This window comes from Pteropus medius, unplaced genomic scaffold, assembly GCF_902729225.1.
Source record: "Pteropus medius unplaced genomic scaffold, Ma_sr-lr_union100, whole genome shotgun sequence".
Classification (NCBI taxonomy): domain Eukaryota; kingdom Metazoa; phylum Chordata; class Mammalia; order Chiroptera; family Pteropodidae; genus Pteropus; species Pteropus medius.
In genome coordinates, this window is record NW_024340696.1 from 15,294,014 (window position 1) to 15,299,416 (window position 5,403).

Below are 5,403 nucleotides of genomic sequence, written 5' to 3' on the forward strand. Positions count from 1 at the left end.
AGCTGAATCTAAATTTACCAACTTCAATCTCATACTTTCTGTCTTCCTCTAGGGTGTCCTATTGCAATTAGTAATCGGCACAAAATTAGTGCAAGGAGGTTGAGTTTGTGCAAACAACCAAATTGGGAATGCCAGTTTATTTAACGCCTTTGCTATTGTGTTCCCTGTGACAAAGACTATTAATAGAATTTGTACATTTTTCATAAACCTGGGGGATGTTATTCCTATTAATTACATATGATTTAGAATAACAGATAGGATTTCGGTGTTGTCAATTACAGTAAAGACTTTATACACACACACACACATTCACACACACACTCTTTTTCTCTCTCTCACATGCATACACAGAACACACATACACACACATATTTATCCATTTAGTTGGGTTTGACCCCTGGTTTGCTTTTACCAGAAATTATTTTTAGATATTAACATAGCAATTTTGTTACAGTGAAGACCATTGTCCTCAAATTACTTATAATTTCAAAATCATAAATGGATATCGGTTAATTACCATACTTAAAACTTCTGCTATTAATAATGATCTTTGCTTAAATAGCACCAGAGTTTAAATAACTGAACAGAGTACTCTATCACAGGAACAACACTGTAAATTTAAGTCTGTACAGAAGATATGAGTTTCCAAGATGTTCAATAATCTTACAAGAGGTTATTTGTCCAAGTGAGCACTGCCTTATTTTTCTTAATATAATTACTTGTGGAAATTATATTTCTTCTCCAGGAATTCTACTTTTCATTATAACATTTTTGAAATTCTATGTGAAAAGGATATGCAGCATTTGATGTGATTATCTTTAATATCATATTAAGGGATTATTTGAGTTTGGAGAATCACCTCAACAACCTAAGATGAATGAATAAGGAAGGTAAATATTCAAGTTGGGTATATCCATTTGAGTTCAGAATATGTTCCAATTTTAGGGTAATAACATATCTTGAAAATCAATTCTAAAGGTAATTCTGAAAGATGAGTCCCAGAATTATTTTCTCCAATAGGATATTAAAAGTGTTTTCTTGATAGAAGTGTCTAAGAAGCAAGTTACTAGCATAACATTCATTGAACAGATTCTGCGATTTAAAAAAACAGATTTGCATATTGTCACAAGATTCATTTTGAGTTATCTTTTACTTAAAAGAAGAAATGTTTGTCAAGATTCTAATCAGTTAAAGATAAACCTAAACATACCTATTTCACTAAAGCCTGATCCTGTGCATTATATTTATTTAATACATTTATTTTCTTCAGTTTCTACCTCAGTCATTCACAATGTCTTCCTTCATATTTCATAGAGAATTTAGAAATAGTGAAGCACCTGCCTTCAAATCACATCTACAGCCTTTGAGCAGCTGGTGAGCTATCACTAAGAAACTGCCCAGGTTTACCTTGGAGAAGTTTGAAGAGTTGAATCCTATTATAAAATGAGTCGGGAGACCAAGAGAACACATGCCTTCTCTAATAAAAATCTGCCCTGCTTCTCCCGGTAGTGCTGTGGTGCTTAACTGTCATAATGGATTGGGAAGGAGCTTGGAAAAACAAAAACAAAATAGTTAATATGAGGTATGATAAAATGACTTAGATCTCATTTGTTCTGCTATAATTGATCTAGCAATAATAGAAATATTTTTTGAGAAGCATTTTAAGTGAGACTCTTTGATGTCTCACAACCACTCCCATTTTTTTCTCTCTCTTGTTCTTGTTTTAATTACATGCAGAATATTTTGTTACAGAAATATAAACATTTAAAACATATCTGCCCAGTTTCGAATGATAAGAGTCTGCCCATTAACTGCAATAGTGATATATTTGTAGACTTAGAATTTAGTAAAATCAGCTGCAATGTTATAATTATCACACAGCTCTACAATCTATGTTGTCATGCTAATTAACACATTTCTGTCTGGACAAGATAAGAAATGGTGCCCAGGAATGAATATAGGTCTATGAATCAGGCTAAATTCTGCTGTCAGAATAGATTTATGAGAATAAGAAAAACTGGGCATTGTCTATGGCCACGCCACCCTGAACGTGTCCGATCTCGTCTGACCTCAGAAGCTAAGCAGGGTTGGGCCTGGTTAGTACTTGGATGGGAGACCATCTAGAAATACCAGGTGCTGTAGGCATTAAAAAAAAAAAAGAGAAAAGCAAATGTGGGTATGAATTTCAGCCCCATCACATTCCTATAGTTATAGTATGTCCTTCAATTTTTAACTTCCAGTCTCATAATTTGCAAGATCTTTTTATTAGTGTCCAACTATCATAAATTATTTATTAGTTAATTTATTTAATGAATTATTTAACAGTTCTCTTTTACTGAAAGAGAAGTTATATCACTAGAGGGTGTTATTAGCGATCTTATTGATATCTCTGAAATGGTATTTGTTGGTAAAGATCCCTAGAGAAACAATCCATAATCACCATTTCCTCTTTTTCATAATATGCAATTTAAAATGTTTTCTTGTCACTGCGTGATTTTTTTTTTTAATGGATTTGCACACTGGACACTGATACCAGCAAGGAATCTTCACTTGAGATGGAAAACAAGTTCTTCACTGGAAGTGCCAAGACTGTATCTACTCTCCTCTGGTAGGATAGAGGAAGGTTAATGTCTTCTCAAATTACTTAAAACAATAAAATTTTATCTGTTCCTGGGAACATAGCTTCAAATTCTATTTAGATATTTGTCTTTTAACTCCAAATGATTTACCAGGTTCTATCCCTGGTAAATCATTTGGAGTTAAAAGACAAATATCTAAATATTTGTCATTTAAATATCTAGCCACAGTCCTTGGGCTCCATAAAGAAACTTGAGGTATAGAGCCGCCATAACTAATGCTTGTAGACCCTGAACCTGAATTACACCCCAGCCAATGTGCAGATATGTAAGTGAGATATAAATGTATATTATAAGCCTCTGAGATTTAGTTTGTTAATAGCAAAAGTTGATACTGACCCCAGTAGGCTTCTGCTCTGAATAGAAAAACTGACCAAAAACTTTGTTAAAGTGGAGTAACACTTTGTTACCCGGCAGCGTTTGTGTAAGTAGCAGGGATCAACAAGGGGGAATTTGGGAGTATATTTTCCTCTATCTCATAACCTGCATTAGCTTTTTCTTAGCTACCCCAAACGAACACATAAGCAAAAGACAAAGCATGCTTGCTAAGGAAATGTAACTATAGAACAAGCTCCCAAATCTCCATTAGTATTCCTCAAAAAGCCATGTGTAACAAGAAACTAATCTATGTCAAATGGTGGAATCCTTATGGAGATATGGCTCTGAGTCAGGGTTGCTTTGCTCCACCCTTGAATAGGGATGGCACCTTCCAGGTTCCTCTTAGACAGAAATTATGGTGCTGACATTGCTGACAAGGGAGCAGACAGGCAATACAAGGCACTCGACTCCATGTCAAAATAAGGAGACTTTATTAAGAGCTGAAGATTCTCAGGGTGTTCCCCTCCATACTTCACCTCGTATCTGCTAGGCTTCAATTTCAAGTATCAGCATGAACGCCCCTCCTCCATATTTTTCAATTTCCTTAGAGAAATTAAAATATTTCCCCTGGAAGGCAAAATTCTTTGCCACATATCTCTCTGTCAGCTTTTGAATGGGGAAAAGAGGAGAAACAGGAGTGAGAAAAGGAACCGACTAGTCTTGCTGTTGTGTATATGGTCCTTTAGTTAATTATGCAAAAGTCTATCCCCATTGCCCACTCTTGCCCTTTGTAGTTGCTGACATCAAGCTGGGAGATACTGTCTATGTGTGTGGAAAAGAACTGGTTCACAGCAACCTTCTGCAATGCGTGTCCACAGCTGTAGCTTTCTCTGGTCTGGTTTATCCATCAGTGTGATCCCATTGACTTTCCTACTTACAGAATTCTTCAGAATGTCTGAATTGCTAATGGCATACTCTTGGATGTTGATTATTATTGTAGATTTACTTCTCATTTTACTGTCATACTGTCACTTCAATGTAAATGCAAAAGCATGTGCACAATCTGTCATCTTGATCCAGAAGCCAATTTGGCAATGTACAAAGATTTGATTAGAGGCATCAATTTAAACTTTTGTTTAGGAAACAAACAAATAAACAAACAAACAAAGACAAAACCATCTTTCGACAGAGATTGGGACTAGTTGAGGCTGAAGTTAAACCAGTTCCCACCCCGCCCCAAATGATTGTGTTATGACTGCTATACATTTGCCCAGAGATTTCAAAGAAGAATGAGCAGAGTGAAGGCAGGACAGATTACAGCAGCCAGCCAGTATGCAGAATTCTTCCCATGGAAGGAAAGGGAGTGGTATGATTTTTAACATCTTAGAACGTGCAAAGCACTGCACCTTTATGTTATCTTATTTATCCCTCCCAGTGTAGTGAGGCAGATAATTCTACTTCTTCTATTTTACAAATTAAAAATTAACTAGAGATGTTACATAAAGTGCAAAAGTTCACACAGCCACTCAATGACAGAGCTTAGTTTGAATCTGAGTTCTGTGTCCTCCACTGAGGAATTTCACCCCAGAGTCCTCAGGTTATCCTCAAAGAGGCGTTTCTCATGAGCATCCCTCAGAGGTGTGATGATCTACTTTTCCCAAAACTATATTCAAAGAAGCTGGGTAAGTATTCGACTTTAGTCAAGAAATTAAACATTCTTTTAGTTTTCTTTTCCTTAGGTGAAAGTTTCTTTTGCCTCTGACTTGGTGGGTCATTTAGATACATTTTGATGCTCTAAAATTTGTACCCTTGCCTATCTCTGAGAATACATAAAACCTCAGTATTTGTAAATGTTTAAGTTCTCAACGTTTTCATGCAATAAAAATATCATCACAGTCAAATATTAACAAAGCTACCCAGGGTACCATACTTACTGGCGGTTAGCTTAAGTAACGTTTCTACTGCTATTGGGAACTGAAATAATGAGAATAGATATACTTTTTCCTCCTTTTTTTTGGCTTGGATTTTTGTTCCATAATCTGTAATGCCCACTTCATTTGCCTTCAGTGGAAGCTTCTCTAATATTTTTAAGAAAATAGTTTATGAAATTATAATATTTCTTCTTTCAAATCTCCCAGAGTACCATGAATATAACATCCTTATTTAGATATAAAAAAGGTAATGTGGAAGGAACTAACATTTCTTAAAATGATGCAAATTTAATTGCATTAGTGGGGTTCGTAGGTAGGAAAATGAATCTTAGACCATTCTGTTTCATTATTTAACATCTATAGGTATAAATAATTTAGGTTAGTAAGGGGACTAAAAAAATAAAATTCTGTTTTTACAAGCACAATCTTTATTTCAGATAAGGTATGAGCCAACAATCGGTTTAGTCTCTCTTGTCGAAACTAGACTATGCCATCCCAAATGTACATGGTCCATTACA

General features: G+C 35.2%; 1 pseudogene; it reads left to right on the forward strand.

Moving 5' to 3' along the window:
• Positions 1-2,026: 2,026 nt before the first annotated feature.
• On the forward strand, positions 2,027-2,145 carry LOC120609420 (uncharacterized; annotated as a pseudogene).
• Positions 2,146-5,403: the final 3,258 nt, after the last annotated feature.